Source organism: Prionailurus bengalensis, chromosome F2, assembly GCF_016509475.1.
Source record: "Prionailurus bengalensis isolate Pbe53 chromosome F2, Fcat_Pben_1.1_paternal_pri, whole genome shotgun sequence".
Classification (NCBI taxonomy): domain Eukaryota; kingdom Metazoa; phylum Chordata; class Mammalia; order Carnivora; family Felidae; genus Prionailurus; species Prionailurus bengalensis.
In genome coordinates, this window is record NC_057353.1 from 23,597,921 (window position 1) to 23,616,905 (window position 18,985).

At 37.4% G+C, this 18,985-nt stretch overlaps 1 pseudogene; it reads right to left on the bottom strand.

The window, feature by feature from the left end:
- Nucleotides 1-11,850: 11,850 nt before the first annotated feature.
- On the bottom strand, nucleotides 11,851-13,043 carry LOC122496066 (annotated as a pseudogene).
- Nucleotides 13,044-18,985: the final 5,942 nt, after the last annotated feature.

Sequence of the window (18,985 nt, forward strand, 5' to 3'; positions counted from 1 at the left end):
GGTGCCTTTGATGAAGTATTCTTCATAAGGATTGTTTCAATAATACTGTCAAAATACAGGTCCATTCATGTCACCACAATGCAAATAGAACAAAATGAAGCAAAACCAAACAAGATCCTTCCTGTGGCTTCTGATTCCTTTTAGGATAAAGTTGGAATCTTTTGGAAAGCCTGCCAGGCCTTGCCCACCCTTTCCCTTTCTAGCCCCTATTCCCACCACTCTCCCCTTGCTCTCTGTGTTCCAGAATGTGCCACATTTCTCCCTCTAGAACCTTCAGCCATTGTTTCCTGTCTTGACTCCACTCCTCCACTCCATTCTGCCCTCACCCTTTCACCTCTGTAATGAGTGTGGATCCTTCTCGGTCAGGTACTACTTTCTCAGGGAATCATCAATAGGTAGTATGGAGTGCAACTCTTATACTTTTGATGCTGAAAAGAGGCAATCCTGAGCAAAAGATGATAGAGGAGATGATGTGAACTGATCTATGCTGGATATTTTTTGAAAGCAGAGACAATGGCAAAAATACTTTTGTTGATGGGTTGGATGTAGAATATGAGACAGAGAGAGAATGTCTCCAGCCTTTTTGCTTGAGCAGATAGAAGGATGGAGTTGCCATTACTTGAGATGGGAAAGTCAAGGAGGAACAGGTTTATTGGGAAAAATCAGGAAGTTGCATTTGCACATGTTGAGATATCTATTAGAAATACAGGTGGAGACTTTGAAAAGGCAGGAAATATAGGAGTCTGAAGTTCAGAAGAGAGTTCTGGACTGGAGGTGAACATTTGGAAGTTGCTAACATATGGAAAGAATAAGTGTAGGTGGATAAAATAACAGATTCAAGGACAGAGCCCTGGAGTACTCTGTCATCAAGGCATTGGGGGTGAGGAGGAGGCAGCAAAAGAGGAGTATCAGGGGGGTAGAGGGATCATGAGGGTAGAGGGAAAATCTGGAATGTTGGCCTATGAAAAGCCAGTTTCAACTGTTTTCCTCTGCTGATAGGTTAAATAAGATGAAGACTGAGTGTTGATTTAGCAATGTGGAGGTCATTTGTGATTTGATAATGTTACCAATAGAGAGCCCTCTAAATTTAGTAGGCATCAGTTCCAATGTGCACCGCTCCAATATAGAGCTCATATATTAAGCTCTCTGAGAAGCCTGGTGGAATCCCCTAAGGTAGGCAGGTCCTTACTTAGTTCAATTTCCCTCCCTCTTTAAGGGGAAGGGTTTGGGGAGGCAGCTCACAGGAAAGCTTTCTCCAAAAGCACCCTCCACAGATCTTCTCCTTAAAGATCTTCCCTTGGATTAAATGGTCTCTTGACCTTTTTATTTACTTGATGCAAATACATTTTACTACTTGTTGTAAACACTTTATATACTTTTATGTAGTTGGTATCTGATAACTCATTCCACATCTCTTGAATTCTTGAGGGGCTTAAGAGTTGTGAATGGGTTACAGACATTTCCCGTTCCCTGATTTTGTTCTGGTGCACGCCACATCCCTAGCTCTAGGAAAGGATCCTGACTTGCTAGATCAGCCAGTGTGAGGTATTCCCCAGAGGATTGTTATTGGTTCATATTGGATGCATGTCTGATGTTGGCTTAATCAGACTACAGTGAAGGACTAAAATGTCTTGGTTGTCTCACTGGATGAAAACAAAGAGGGATGTGGCCTCTTTTCTGCTGCCAGTCATGTGATGACTATAAGGGGAAACTGGCCTTGGGATGAAGCTGATGCTATGGACAGAAGGATGGGGATTTAGAAACTGAAGGCTGCCTGGTGGCTCAGTCAGGTGAGTATCTGACTTCAGATCAGGTCATGATCTCACGGTTCTTGAGTTCAAGCTCCACATAGGGTTTGCTGGTGTCAGTGCAGAGCTTGCTTTGGATCCTCTTTGCCCTTTCCTCGCTCTCTCTCTCTCTCTCTCTCTCCTAAAAATAAACATTTAAGAACTTGAAATTTTGCAGACACTGTTGAGTCATTGAATCAACTAAGCCCGGACCTTGCCCTATATCTGGACTTCTCTGTTACTGGTTTGGTGAATTGGAGTCAGGATTCTCTTACTTGCAGTTAAAAACATTCTAGGTGATTTACAGTTACCTTGTCTACCACATCTCAGAAGTCAGGCTAATTTCCAGTTCTGGCCCTCTATTTCCTGCTGACTTTTTCCATTGCTTTTAACCCATCCTTTGCTGATGCTTATGGGGCCAACTTATCTATTAGGCACAGTGGGCACAGTACTTACATTTATAAATATATATATTTGTGCACGATGGGACCCATGAAAGTCATAAGGTGGCCCTGGGTGCTTGGCTACTACATACTCTGTTTTTTGCTAATATTACCAGGTTGCTAGGTGAATTGATTTCTTCAATATCTATTGAATGCCTACTGTTTTTCAGGCACTATGCAAGGCCTTGAGGATACAGAGGCGCACAAAACAAGAACAGTTCTTTCCTTCACAGAGTTTTTGATCTGTAGGAAAATCAAACAAAACAAATGATTATTGGAAAATATGATGAGGGTTAAGTATGGAGTGACGAGGTAAGAGACATCATCTATGGGATCAGAAAAGGCCCCCTAGAGGCAGTGACATTAGGGTGAGTGTTGGAGGATGAGTATGGAATTAATTAAACAAAGTACATTCCAGCTGTAGAGAAGAGCAGGTGACAAATTTAGAAGTGAGAGAGATACAGCACATTTAAGATGTTGAAAACATCTAGTAGTGATATTAGGTATTGGTTATTGATGCTAAACATGTCAGGTGGTGGGTGCTTTTCTAGGCATTTTGCATGTCAAGAATTTAAGCAAGAAATACTATTATTATCCCCATTTTATAGATAAGGAAGATGGAGAAGATGAAGTATAGAAAATAAAAGTAACTTATTCAAGTTCATATATGTAGCAAGTGGCAGAGCTGGGGTTGGATCCTGACAGTCAGTCTCCAGGCTTAGATTTCTCATCTTCTTTCCAGATACAGATGGAAGGCAGAAGATAAGAGAGTTGTTGGAGGTGAGACAGGGAAGAGCACTGCATTGCTGGATAGTCCTACTCCTGAAATCCAGACTCTGAGTATGAGCCCTGCTTCTTCTTGACCTCCATGTTCATGTCACCACATCCACCACACCCTCTCTTCTTGGACCCTGCAGTTGCCTTCTTAATGATGTCTACTCTTCTATTTGCTTCTCATTCCCTAGACCCTCCATTGGCCTATGTAATCATCCTTAGAATGAAATCTCTCACTCTGGCCCATTAGATCTGACACCATCTAGTCCCAAAAGACCACCTTTCAATTTCATGACATTTCTCTTGGCATCTTTCATTTGGTTCCAACCACATGGTCTCTTTTCTCTTCCCTCACTATGTTTAGTACATTCTTATCTCAGACCCTTGCAGTCATCCTTCCTTGAACATAGAACGTACATCTTCCAGATATTTGCATAACTTATTCCTTTTTTCATTTGAGTTTCTGCTCAAATACAACCTCCTCAGAATGTCCTTCTCTGAGAGTCTATATAAAATAGAACTATTACTTTCTGTCACCTTCTCTAGTTTATATATCTATTTATTTGTTTATTTTTGAATCCCCTCACTAAAATGTACTCCCTGGGGGAAGGGACTTTGTTTTGTTTATTGTTCTATGCCTGGGGATTATATCACCCAATAAAGCATTAGCATTTCTACCTTGCCTCGGGCTCTGTTTCCTAGGCTAAGACAAACACAAAAGGTGTCAGAGAGGAGGCACCATCTTTCAAGCTCTATGAAAGTCACATGCAAAGATTGGTAGTTAAAAGCCAGGAGCCTGACTCTCTGCTACTGTCATTGACTTGGATGCCATTCCATCTCCAGACTGCCTACCCCTGTCTTCTGGTTTTGAGGGGAATATATACTTCTGTTTCGTTAAGCTGCCTTAGGTGGATTCCTCTCACATGCAGGCAAGTACAGCCCTAACAAATACAACCACTGCTTATTGTAGGGGAAAAGGAGAAGAATTCAAAGATAACTCCGAGATTTCTGAAGAGGAAGGATCATGGTGCCACAAACATGAATAGGACAATCTGAAGGAGGAGCTAACTTTAAAGGAATAGTGAAGGATTTTATGATATACAGTAGCCTCTCTTATCTGTAGTTTAGCTTTCCATGGTTTCAGTTCCTCACAGTCAAACATGGTCCAGAAGGAGATGATCCTCCTCCTGGCCCAGTAGCCTACTGCTACATTATGATGTCTAAGTCATTCCCCTCACTTCTTCTCACCACATAGGCATTTTGTCATCACACATCATCATAAGAAGAAGGGTGAGTACAGTACGATACAATATTTGAGAGAGAGAGAGACCACATATGCATAGCTTTTATCACAGTGTATTGTTATATTTTATTATTAGTTTTTGTTGTTAATCTCTTACTGTGCCTAAGTTGTAAATTTAACTTTATCATAGGTATGTATGTGTAGGAAAATACATAGTATATGTAGGGTTTGATACTATCTACCGTTCTGGTGTCCATCGGGAATCTTGGAAGGTGTCCACCACAGATGGGGGGGGGGACTATTGTACATATAAATGCTCTTTCTCAGCTGTATTTTAGCTTGATTTTTGAATACTGGGATCCATCCTGATTTCATTGGCTGCACTTACAAGCATTTCTTGCAGTGTAGGAGATGACTTTGGAGAGAAACGTCCTGACTAGAGGTAGGCCACCTGACTAGATGGTAATGTCTTGTTGAGATCACCACATTCTGGGGGTATGATTTTTTGTTTAGCAGATGAAAAAAAAACTTCAATATTTTTCATTTCAATCAGATGTCATCAATATTAGTCAGGATACAAATTTGTCTTATGGGACAAAGACCCTATATAGCAGTGACTTAAATAAAATAGAAGCATATTTCTGTCTCATCTGGCACTGATATGATAACTTGAGGACATGGAACCTTTTATTTGGCCTTGGTCTGAAAGGTCAAAATGGATCTTCATGGTACTGTGACCCAGATAGTACCTTTCTATAGCAATACCACTTAATAGACAATTTTGTAAAATTATCAGACACTACTCTCTTAGTTCTAGTTTATTACTGATCTTTCATTGTTCATAAAGAGTTAATGATAAAAATATTGCTTAGATGTGGATCTTGTATTCTTTCTCTTGGAATCATTTTGGGATTTTTCAACTTAATTGCACATTCAATTTCTTCACTGTATTTTTAATATCCTAACTGGCTTAATTAATCCTAGATTTCAATTCATCCCATAACATATCATTATTAAGAAAAAAATATATGGAGTGGAAACTTTTCCTTGTGCCTGAACTATTTTATAATCTCATATCTCTCCTATCAATAAATTTCCCTGCCCCCCCCCTCAAATAATTGGTTTTACCTTTCAATGAATTCCTCAACTGAGCTTTATCAGAATTGTTCTTAAGGATTTCTACATTGCTTATGGAAGAGTAAATTTCATTTGTGAAAGTAAAAAGTAATTTGTAGCTATTACATTGCGCTGGCTTTCTGAAGCTCTTTTAAAATTACACCCTTTGGGGACACCTGAGTGACTCAGTCAGTTAAGCGTCCAACTCTTGATATCGGCTCAGTTCATGATCTCATGGTCGTGATTTCCTGTTCATGATTTCATTGTCATGGGACTGAGCCCTGTGTCAAGCCCAGTGCTGAGCATGGAGCCTGCTTGGTATTCTCTCTCTCCCTCTCTTTCTTCCTCTCCCCTGCTCACACACATCTCTCCCTCTCTCTCTCTCAAAATAAATAAACTAAAAAAATAATATTACACCCTTTGTTCTTTTTAGTTTTCATCCCTTTTATAAATATGTTTATAGAAATTATTATAGTAAATATGTTTTTAGAAAGTTCTCCTTAATCTACAAACATAATTCAAGCATATCCTGAAAATAGCAAATCTGATATTTTGATTAGTTTATTACACCATCATAAGCATATAATGGAAAACCCCACAGTTTGTGGAAGTAGTCTTTTCACCTCACCATTGATTTCCTTTAGGAATTAAGAAAAGACCATGGTTGTAATGGTTTACTTGTATAGCCCTGGGCGGCTGAGGCTAAAAGGTTTACATGGATTGCTATTTTGTGTAAGAAAGCTGGTGTAGCCAATTTTCAAATGAGCCAGGGGCCTACATTAATAAAAGCCAGGGGAAATGTAGAAGATGCTTATTTTATCTGAGATTGATCATTTTAGGCCAGAAGGTTCAGATTGATCTCACAAGTTCTCCTGCAGAACTGCACTAAGTAAACCTTTCCTTTTCTTAAAAATATGTTTATTTATTACTGAGAGAGATTGAGAGCATGAGCAGTGGAGGGGCAGAGAGAGAGGGAGACAAAGGATCCAAACCAGGCTCTGTGCTGAAAGCAGCACTCACAGACTGTGCTGAAGTCAGATGCTTAACAGACTGAGTCACCCTGGCGCTCCTGTAAACCTTTCTGGATACTACTTCAGGATGAACATAGTTGGAAGGTTTTAGGTGGCCTATTTGCTTTTGCTGTTTTTAACTTGAAATCGTTTTTCACAAGGTGTTGTTAACTTTGAAAAAAACAAAGGTGGATGATTCTGTAAAGTAGTTCTGTGTTTTAAAGTTATTTTTTCTTTTTAAAATTAGAATTTCTCTTTAGATTTTTAAAAAATTCTTTATCCATTCATCAGTTGATGGACATTTGGTCTCTCTCCATAGTTTGGCTACCTCGTTATTTTTAATGGCTATAAAAATTTTTATTGTTTGACTATACTATAATTTAGTCACCCATTTCCCTATAGAATCTATAGCATAGATACACAATATAGTGCTAACCAATATCCTAAGTATTATCTCATTTAATTCTCACGAAACTTCCAACAGGTAGATATTATTGTCTTCATTTTAAAGGTGAGAAAAATAAGGTTAGTGAAGTTAAGTAACTTGCCCAGGGTCACATTGTTAAAGGAGGATCTAGGATTTAATCTCTGTACTATAAATCCCTCCATTCTGTGATGTGTTACCTGGCATCTTGGTAGGATTATAGGTGTTTTAGATTTAGTCCTTGTATTTTTCTGCATCATTTTTTTAATACTGAGTACATATTGATTTTTATATTCAGTTAAAATGACATTAAAAAGAATGCTTTAAGGGATGCCTAGGTGGCTCAGTTGGTTAAGTGTCTGACTTTGGCTCAGGTCATGATCTCGCGGTTGGTGGGTTTGAGCCCTGCCTCAGGCTCTGTGCTCACAGCTCAGAGCCTGGAGCCTGCTTTGGATTTTGTGTCTCCCTCACTCTCTACCCCTACCCTGCTTGCACCTTGACTCTTTCTCTCAAAAATAAATAAACATAAAAAGTTTAAAAAAGAATGCTTTCATTATTAATCACTTAAACCCATTGCCTTATTTAAAATTAAAGGAACATGTAGAAAATTCCAATCAAAATCAGTAAAAATTGGGAACAATGTAAGTGACAATCATTTTGGATAATGTTCAAGGGAAATTGTAGAACAATTAATACACATTATACAGCAGTTTAAAAGAATGAGGTAGATGTATTTGTACTAATGTGGGTAAATAAAGCAATATTGCTGAATTAAAAAGTTAAGCTGCAAAATTCATCCTAAAATTAATATGGCATCTCAAGGGACTTTGAATTGCCAAAACAATTTTGAAAAGGAATAAAGTTAGAGGACACACAGTTACTGATTTCAAAACATTACAAAGCAATAGTAATCAAAACAGTGTGGTACTTCCATAAAGACAGACAAATAAACCAATGGAATAAAATAGCCTAAGAATCAATCTTTGTGCATATAGTCAAATGATCTGCAGCAAAGGTACCAAGGCTACTACTCAATGGGGAAAGGACAGTATTTTCAACACATGGTACTGGGAAAATGATATCCACATGCAAAAGAATTAAGTCAGACACTCACCTTACACCATGTATAAAAATTAATTCAAAATATATTAAATACTTAAATGTAAGACCTAAAACTGTCTAAAGTTTTAGACCTAAAGCTCCTAGAAGAAAACCTGTAAGAAAAGCTTCATGGATTGAATTGGGCAATGCTTTATTTGGAATGATGCCATAACCACAGGCAATCAAAGCAAAAATAGACAAATGAAACCATATCAAACTTAAAAACTTTTTGCATCAAAGGACACAATGCACATAGTGAAAAAGCAACTTAAGGAGCGGTGAAAACTATTTGCAAATCATTTATCAGACAAGAGGTTAATATCCAGAATATATGAAGAAATCCTACATCACAACAACAAGAACATCTAATACTCCAATTAAAAAATGGGCAAAGGATTTGAATAGACATTTTCCCAATGATATACAAATGGCCAAGAAGCACATGAAAAGGTTCTCAACATCACTAATCATTAGGGAAATGCAAATCAAAACCATCATGAGGTATCATCTCATACCCATTAGGATGGCTACTATAAAAAAATAGTGTTATTCGTGTATGAGAAGAAACTGGAACCCTTGTGCACTGTTAGTGAGGTTGTAAAATGGTGTAGCTGCTATAGAAAACAGGAGTTTCCTTAAAAAAAATTAAAAAGAAAACTACCATATAATCCAGCCATGCTATCTCTGGATATATATCCAAAGGAATTGGAAGTAAGGTCTCAAAGAGACATTTGCATCCCATGTTTATAGCAGCATTATTCAAAATAGTCAAGAAGTGGAAATGTCACCAACAGACAAATGGATAACAAAATGTGGTGTATACAGTGGAATATTATTTAGCCTTAAAAGGGATGGAAATTCTACCAAGTGCTACAACATTCATAAACCTTGAGGGCAAGATATGTGAAATAAGCCAGCCAAAAAGACAGATACTGTATGATTCTACTTATATGAGGTATCTAAAGTAGTCAAGAAACAGAAAGTAGAATGGTAGTTACCAGGAGCTTGGTCAGGGGAAAAGGGGAATTGCTTAATGCATACAGAGTTTCAGATTCGCAAAATGAAAAGTTTTAGAGTCTCTTTCAAAACAACGGGAATCTGCTTTCTTTTTAATGTTTATTTATTTTGGGGAGGGAGAGGGGGAGGGAGAGAGAGAGAGTGAGCATGAGTGGGGAAGGGGCAGAGAGAGAGAGGGAGACACAGAATGTGAAGCAGGCTCCAGGCTCTGAGCTGTCAGCACAGAGCCCGACCCGACACAGGGCTTAAACCCACGGACCACGAGATCATGACCTGAGCCAAAGTCGGACACTTAACCAAATGAGCCATCCAGGTGCTCCTGGTTAAAATGATAATTTTATGTGAGTTTTACCACAATAAAAAATTTTAATCAAAACATTAGAAACTCTGCTGGTTATAAGCATATAGGGTAATGGAAAAATATTAAAACAAATATTTAGTACACTGTAATTTAAAATATTGGAATCATTGAGGCATTAAAGTGTTTTACTTCTCTGTAAAAAAACAAATGTTAAGCCATAGATAGACATGTATAGTATGATACATTGAAAGAAATTCAAAACATCCCAAAGTATACAGTGTACTTTCTATGGGGACATATATTTGTATATAAAGACATTAGATAAGAACTGGAAGGATATACACCAAATTAATCACAGTAGTTATCCTTGGGTAAAGGAAAAGGGGACCAGATGGTGGGTGATGGTTAAAAGGGACTTATCCATAGTGCTTCAAGTTTTTATGAAGAGAATCAAATCATGAATTATTTATATAAAATAGCCTCTAAACATATAAAAAGATGTTCAAACTTACTTTAAAAAATCCAATTAAAACTACACTGGAAAAAAAAACTATATTGAAATTCCCCATTTCTCTTCTTTTGGATTGGCAAAGATTTGAAAGCTTGATGATATATTCTGTTGGCAAGGCTATGAGGAAACATTGCTGCTGGGAAGGCAAATTGTACCACGCCTACAAAGGGGAATTTGGCAATATCTAACAAACCCGGCACTCTACTTCTAGAAATTCACCAGGAACATAGCCTCTAACAATACAAAAATAAACGCCCAGGGTGATTCATTGCAGCATTACTTGTAATTGCAAAATATTGGGAAGTACCTTAATGGTTAAACATGGAAGACTGGTTGCATAAATTTTGTCACATACATGGAAGACTGGTTGTATTAATTTTGTCACATACATACAGTCTGGTTGTAGGTAGGATGACCTCTAAAACTGATAGGGATTTCTAGGACATAGTAAGTGAAAAAAGGAGATTGCAAAAGTATATGTGTAGTACCCAGCTTTGTTGAAGAGAGAAGGAGGAATTAAAGAAAATGCATATGTCTGCTTATTTTCACTAGCCAAAATTTAATGAACTTAGTGACCTATACAGAGTGTGTGTGGAGGAGACATGAAAAGTATACAGGCAGGAGTAACACTTCTCTGACCACACCTTTGTATATAAGTTTGACTTTGAGTTATGTTAATGTTCTAGATATTTTGAAATAAAAGAAATCAACAAGGATCAAAAATTTCCTAACATGGAATGTAAATAGAAACACATAAAGCCAATTATATTTTTAAATGAATGTCATGTCTACATTGAAGGGAGAAAAAAAGAACTAATCCAAGTAACTTTTGACTATACAATAATTTGACTATACACCGTTCTTTTTTTGTCTTTATTAAAATTTTTAATATTTTATTCATCATAGATTTTATTTTTGCATTCCTTTGATTTTTTCAAAAGACTGTATTAAAATATTACTTTTCTTCACTATCGAGTCTCTTTTTTTTTTTAATATGAAATTTATTGTCAAATTGGTTTCCACTCATAGGAGGTCCCTCTAGTAGACAGGTCCATAGAGACAAGATGGTGGATGCCAGTGGCTGGAGATGAGAGGACTATTTTTTTTTTTTTTTTTTTTTGTCAAATTGGTTTCCATACTACACCCAGTGCTGCTCCCAACAGGTGCCCTCCTCAATGCCCATCACCCACTTTCCCCTCCCTCCCACCTCCTATCAACCTTCAGTTTATTCTCAGTTTTTAAGAGTCTCTTATGGTTTGCCTCCTTCCCTCTCTGTAACTTTTTTTTTCCCCTTTCCCTCCCCCCACCCCGGTCTTCCGTTAAGTTTCTCTATACACTGTTCTTCTTAGTAGTTCTTTCTTCCCCCTACAAAGTAGGGTGCAAATAGCAGTTCTAAAGCTACTTTGTGTGTATTGTAGGATTGACCAAAGGAATAAATATATTAGTTCGTTGGGAGTTAGTGTAGGGTCCTCATTACATAAGAAGGGAGATACAAATACGGACAGTGGGAAGAAGAACCCTATAAGATTTACTGGAATTGGTATTAGTTGAGTTTATGATATCTAATATCTTTCCTAACTCTTTTAATTGAAGGGCTAAATTTAGTGCACACAATGAAATTCCCTACTAATAGGAATTGGTACTCTTTTTTTTTTTTTTTACTCCCTCCACACATTTCCTCCCCCCTCTACCCCTCACACCCACCTCTGGAAACCACCAATCTGTTCTCTGTATCTATGGACTAGTACTGTTTTGTTTTTCATTTTTTAGATTCCACAAATAAGAGAGATCATATGGTATTTGTCTTTGGCTTATCTCATGTAGCATAATACCCTCTTGGTCCATCCATTTTGTCACAGATGGCAAGATTTCATTCTTTTTTTATGACTGAATAATATTCCATTGTATGTACATAGCACAATTTCTTTATAATTCATCTGTCAATGGACACTTAGGTTGTTTCAGTCTTGGCTATTGTGAATAATGCTGCAATGAACATGGAGGTGCAAATATCTTCTTGAGTTAGTGTTTTTGTTTTCTTTGCATAAATACCCAGAGGTGGAATTGTGGAATTATATGGTAGTTCTATTTTTATTGTTTTTATTATTTTTATTTTTTAGAAGCATACTACAATAGTTAATTTTATTTGTTCAAGGGCTCTGTTGCAAGCACTCAACCAAAGATGGGCTCTGATTCTGTGAGCCCAGATTCATATATTTGGGAAGATAAAAGCAAACTGTGATCCATGTAAATGGATGAAAAACTAAAGGCTCACAGTTAATCACATTGTAGTTTTAAATTTCGACAACCTAGAAGTCGGAACTAACAGGTCTTTTAGGTCCTTCTGGATGTCCCACAAGGTATCTGCTTTATTTGGGCTGAGTGACTTCATCATTCTTCAGCTTCCGGATCATAATACTGGTTAATCCCCGATCATTCAGGATACACAGAAGGCTCAGGAAGACTTCATTCTCAATGCCATACATCCACTTCACCATTCTTGACACTGGATGAATCCTGGATAGATTTTCCAATATGGATTCAATGAGATCAGCCACACTTAATCCAATAGCCCAGTTGGTATATCCTTTTAGCTTAATGGCTTCATAGGCACTTTCAACCATCATCTTATGCACTTACTTCCAATTTTCACTGTCATTGTCTGTTCCCATTTCTGGATTCAGTTCTTGTAGAGAAACGCCACATTCACTCCATTCCACACAGCCACATCTGAGTCGCCATGTTCTCCCAGATCCATCCATGGCAGCTGCTGGGACGAATGCCATGTTTTTCAGCCATAAGGCAGCAAAATCTAGTGGAATCCATGTTATACTTACTTCCAATCACATGGTGTTTGGGTAGTCCACTTAAGTTTCCAGGTAACCTATGTGAGAATATCCACTGAGTTGGAAACCATGGTTATGATACAATCAGGCCTGTGATTGACTATCTGAGGAATAATGAATTTGAAGACATTAACATTCCTCTTCACCAGATTGAGATGGCTCTCTCCCTCCTGCTGGTGGACTCCTGCTGTTACCACCACAATCTTAGAATTGGTAGTCACAGAGTAATCTTTATCTGCCACAATTTTTTGGTGTCTGAAGAAATCAGCTCCCATGTTGCAGATTTCTCCTCTGAGTTTATCTTCTAAAACATACAGAAGGGCAAGATCATGAGCCAGAGACTTTCCCAGAATGCTGATGGCACATGCCATACCAACTTGTTCAACACCCATTGCAGTGATCTTATTGTTTGGGACAGTTGTCTCTTCTTCTGCAACTGGTGCCATCAGTTTTTCCTTAAGAGTTGCCATGTGCTCAGAGAGAAACTTCTGTAAAGTTTCTGCAAAGAGGGCAATGACAACTATGTGTGACTCCTCTGGTGCAGTATCTGCAAGGAGTGGTAGTTCTATTTTTAAATTTTGAGGAACCTCCATACTGTTTTCTATAGTGGTTGCACCAATTTACATCCCACCAACAGTGTATGAGCATTCCCTTTTTTCCACATCCTCACGAACACTTGTTATTTCTTGTCCTTTAGATAATAGCCATTCTAAGAGGTATGAGCTGATATCTCATTGTGGTTTTGATTTGCATCTCCTTGAGCATCTTTTCATGTGCCTGTTGGTCATCTGGATATTTTCTTTGGAAAAATGTCTATTCAGATCCTCTGCCCATTAAAAAATTTCTATTTCACAGAAATAGAAACAACCGCCCTAAATTTGTATAGAACCACAAGAGACCTTGAATAGCCAAAGCAATCTTGAAAAAAAATAACAAAGCTGGATCATCATGCGTCCTGATTTCAAACTATATTACAAAGCTATAGATTAAAATCATATGGTATTGGTATAAAAACAGACACATAGATCAATGGAACAGAATAGACAGCCCAAAAATGTTTATTTGATTGCATATATGATTAACTAATTTACAACAAAGGAGCCCAGTGGGAAAAGACAGTCTATCCAATAAATGGTGTTGGGAAAACTGGACAGCTAAATATAAAAGAACAAAACTGGACTACTATCTTACACCATAAACAAAAATTAAGTTAAAATGGGTTAAAGACTGGCAAGTAAAACCTGAAACCATAGAACTCCTAAAAGAAAACATAGGCAGTAAACTCCTTGACATAGATCTTGGTGATAAGCTTTTAAATCTTACACTAAAGGCAAAGGCAACAAAAGTAAAAATAAACAGTGGGACTACATCAATCTAAAAAACTTCTGCACAGCAAAGGAAACCATCAACAAAATGAAAAGGCAACCTACTGAATGGGAGAAAATATTTGCAAATCATGTGTCTGATCAAAGGCTAATATCCCAAAATATAAAAAGTTCATACAACTCAATAGCAAAAAAACACAAACAATTCAATTTAGAAATGGAATCTGTACTCTTTACATAATAGCTGATTTTAGGATTGAGGCAAGGAAAGTCTGATAAGCTTAAGACATTGTATTATTCACAAAAGTAAGGAAGTACCTCCTCCCAACCCCCATTGATGGCAACATGTTAAAAATACTCAGAAACCAGCCTGAAATATTGCTCACTGGCCACAATCTGGCCAATTAGCGCATCAATATGTGTAAGGAGTAATAGATTACTACTCATTGAGGAAAAAAGAAAATCGAGGAGTCCTTACTAGTAATACACAGATTAAGTAAGTAAATAAGTGAATAAATAAATAGGAGAGAAGGGAGTGTTCTTTCTTATATGCCAACTAATAATGGAGTTAGAAGAATAATGGAGTGGGGTGCTTGGGTGGCTCAGTCGATTAAAGCATCCAACTCTTGATCTTGGCTCAGGTCATGATCTCAAGATTTGTGAGTTCAAGCCCTATGTGGAACTCCTTGCTGACAGTGTGCAGACTGCTTGGGATTCTTTATCTCCCTCTCTCTGCCCCTCCTCTGCTCTCTCTCGCTCTCTCAAAATAAATAAAATAAACTTTTTTAAACAAAGAAGAAGAATGGAGTTACAAAACCACTGTTTTTGTTTTTCTTTTGTTTTGAGAGTAAGCTCATGCATGCATTTTCATGAGCATGAGTGGGGTAGGGGCAGAGGGAAAGGGAGAAAGAGAATCCTAAACAGGCTTGATGCCCAGTGAGGAACCTGTCACGGGGCTTGATCTTATGACTGTGAGATCATGACCTGAGTGTAATCAAGAGTTGGACTCTTAACCAACTGAGCCACTCAGGTGCCCAAAACCAACATTTTTAACCATTATGGTCCAATTTAATTTAGGGAAGAATCAAATATACATGCTAAATCTAGGGAGGGAAAGTTTGAAGAGAAATTAGTAATTACAACAGGAAAAACAGTAACTATCCAGTAGGGAAACTGAACAACACCCTAACCAAGTGATCACAATGAATATCACCAATGAAGTGTAAATGGGCATCATCATGTGCCTCCAGAGGGGACTCATTGAAAGGATGCACTACCCTTTGGTAGCACTGTGGCCAAGAAGCACCAAACTTATCAGGAGGATGCATTAAAAAAACACAAACTGGCCTGTGTTTTTCAAAAATGTGTCACGAGGCAAGGAAAGGCTGAGACATGGCAGCTAAATGAAATAAGTAATCTTGGCCCAAATAAAAATTGCCTATAAAAAAAATTCTTAGGACCTTTAATGAGACTGAAAAGTGCACTTTAGATTAAATTCAAATTCCTTATTACACTTCCTGAATTTACCTTTGTTATGTAAGCATATATATCCTTGCTTAAAAGGGGTAAAGGGTATGGTATGTGCAATCCTCTCTTGGATGGTTTAGAAGAAAAAAAAATATATGTGTAGACACATATTTTATATATATATATATATATACACATATTACAGAGAGAGTTATAAAGCAAAGGTAGCAAATGTTAAAAATTGGTTAATATAGGTATATGAGAGTTTTATTATCCTTGGAACTTTTCTGTAAATTTGAAACTATTTATTTATTTATTTTTAATGTTTATTTATTTTTGAGAGAGACAGAGACAGAATGTGGTATGGAGCCTTGCATAGGTCTCCATGCTGAGCATGGAGACTGCTTAGGATTTTCTCTCTCTCTCCCTCTGCCCCTTTCTCCTGCTTGCACTCTCTCTCTTTATCTCTCTCTCAAATAAATATAAAACAAAAGATATTTAAAAGTATCTAAAAATAAAATTTAAAAATTAATTTAAAAAAACAAAGGGATACTGGCATTATACCTTTCTAGTCACACTAATAGAATTTGAGATGTGGACTCACTCAAAATTCTGCTCTTTTTACCAGTATGTTCCAACAAGAGTATGGCACTTAGGTAGGATAAATGAGTGCTATAATCTTGCAGAGGCAATTTCTTTCTTTCTTTCTTTGTTTTTTTAAATATATTTTAAAATTTTAATTTAATTTTATTTATTTAACTTTATTTTTTATTTTTTATTTTATTTATTTATTATTTCTTTTATTTTATTAAAAAATTTTTTAAACGTTTTTTCATTATTGAGAGACAGAGACAGACCATGAACATAGGAGGGGCAGAGAGAGGGGGAGACAGAATCTGAAACAGGCTCCAGGCTCCGAGCTGTCAGCACAGACCCCCACACAAGGCTCGAACTCACAAACTGCCAGATCATGACCTGAGCCAAAGTCAGAGGCTCAACTGGCTGAGCCACCCAGCTGCCCCCAGAGGCAATTTCTTAATTAAAAAAAAATGTATATACATATATGTGTATATACATACATATGTATATATATGTATACATATGTATGTATATACACATATATACATGTATATATGTATATATATTGTATATATATATGTATATATATTGGTTGTAGAAAGTTCCAGTTTCCAGACTTTTGCAGTCCTTAACAGTTAATGTTGAAAATTCAGCCCTGGGGCGCCTGGGTGGCGCAGTCGGTTAAGCGTCCGACTTCAGCCAGGTCACGATCTCGCGATCCGTGAGTTCGAGCCCCGCGTCAGGCTCTGGGCTGATGGCTCGGAGCCTGGAGTCTGTTTCCGATTCTGTGTCTCCCTCTCTCTCTGCCCCTCCCCCGTTCATGCTCTGTCTCTCTCTGTCCCAAAATAAATAAACATTGAAAAAAAAAAATTAAAAAAAAAAAATTCAGCCCTTAGGATCTGGACAACTTTTGGTTTATTTCCTTTTAAAGAGGAAATGGCCTATAGGCGGGTTAATACACAAATTAAAATAGTCTCATTCATCAATGTCTAATGTCTGGCACACAGTAGATGGCAGTGAATATTTATCATTGCAGATTAGGATCACTAACTCAAAAAAAGATTACAGAGTCATCCAGAGGTAAGGTTGCCCTGAAGGGAGAGTGGTTAGAGGTGGTGAGCTGGAGAGACATGCTGGATGAAGTGACTGTCAATGAAATTAAAGACCACATCTTGTATATCACAATTGTGTTGATGCTGGGTTCTGGCTGTCAGAGTTCAGGTGGGTTTTTTTTATTCAGGGCTTTGGAGAGGTAAGATGCAAACTTAGACCTGAAAACAATGAAGTGAAATACTCAATGAGGGTGGCTGGGAAGAGGGTATGTGGCAGCAGTGGGGCACTGCCATTGTCAGTGACCTTTTTCCGGTTGAGGTTGACTGGAATTTGCTCGTGTTAGTTGTTGCTAGGTGACCCACACGTTTGTCATTTCGAATTGTCCTGATGTGCTTCATTTTGCTTTTCTGCTTGTTATTGTTGGGCATATAGATTACTTATAATGTTTGTAATTAGAAACAACACTATGAAGATTTGTGTGTGTGTGTGTGCGTGTGTGTATATAGACACACACACACACGCACACACACACACATATATATATAGGTGTGGTTTACTCACTTGGTGTGTATTCTTCCAAAATGGACAAAAGACATCCATAATTTTATAGTTGTTTTTTTTAAATATTACCAGATAGCTTTCCAGAAAGTTGAACTAACTCACATTGTTTCTTTCTTTTTGTTTTAAGATCCTAATGTTTTATTTTTTTAATTCACATTGTTTCTTGTAACATATAAATATACCTGCTTTCTCACAGCCCAGCCAACTATGGGATACTTGTAAGCACATTTACACATTACATATCTTAAATTGTCAAGAGCAAAATTTAACTGATATGATAAAAATGGATGAATTCTTAATTATGACTTGAATTAGAAAAGGATGATTAGGCAAGATTAAAAACTGAAATTTTGGCATTCTAAAAGTTAAAATAATGACCAAGTGCCAGGCATATAGTTTAGTGGAAATCAAATACTAAGAATGTAATATATATGAATAAAGATGTTCTGAAGATTCAACTTGTTAGAATTTTAGGAGATGGAACTCATTACAGGACTTTGGCATTAAACATATCTTATTGAGTTCTTGTTCTGCTATTAACTAGCTTTATGACCTCAGGCAATTTCCATAATATAAAAAAGGCGAAGAGCTTCCAGTTATTTGAAATAATTTAACGTAACACTTACACAAAATAAAAATGAAATTTTCCAGTATACAAAATAAATTAGGGGTAGAACTATTTACCTCACAAAAGTGGTAAAAGGTTAAGATGAGGGAACTTGGAATGTGGTAGGTTTGACATAAATGGTATTTATCTCCCCTGACCTTGCTTTTCCATGTTTTCTTTTTATACTAAACTATCCAAAGATGGAAACTAGCAATGCTTTAAAACAAAACTTAGGGCCTGGCCCTCCAGGCCTCTTTGTCTCAGTGGCCTTTGGCTGTCACCAATCACAGCTGCTTCTCAGCTTTGCCTGTCATTCTCCAGAGTCTGGCCAGTCCCTGTCAGCTACTGGGTGTGCTTCAGAAGATGGCCGGGTAGCGCTCAGGTGGGTCAAGTTCTCTACCATTGAACTAGCCCAGGAGCCCAGAGCCCTCCATTTCTAGTTGGTTTTCAGGTGGGCAGCCAGGGAACAATGGCCCCAGACCTGGATCTACCACCAATCTGACCTCAGGCTTTATTCTCTTCATCTGCCAAGAGAAGGGTTTGAACTGGATCATTTCTAATGGTCCTGGCTTGACGAAACAGGAAAACCTACACATAATTTACTCTGTCAAAGAATTCTATTATTTTCTCATTTTGTCTTGAGTGTTGTATGCTTTTACAGCTTAGTTAGAGCTAGATTGTATAATGTGACTCAAAAATTACAGATGAACCCAAACTCTCACTTCCCAGTTTGAAGTAAATTTTTGTTCATGGGAAAGCGTGAATTAAGAGGAACATAAAAAGAAATCTTTCAACTTGACAATCTCCTGAGTACAAGATA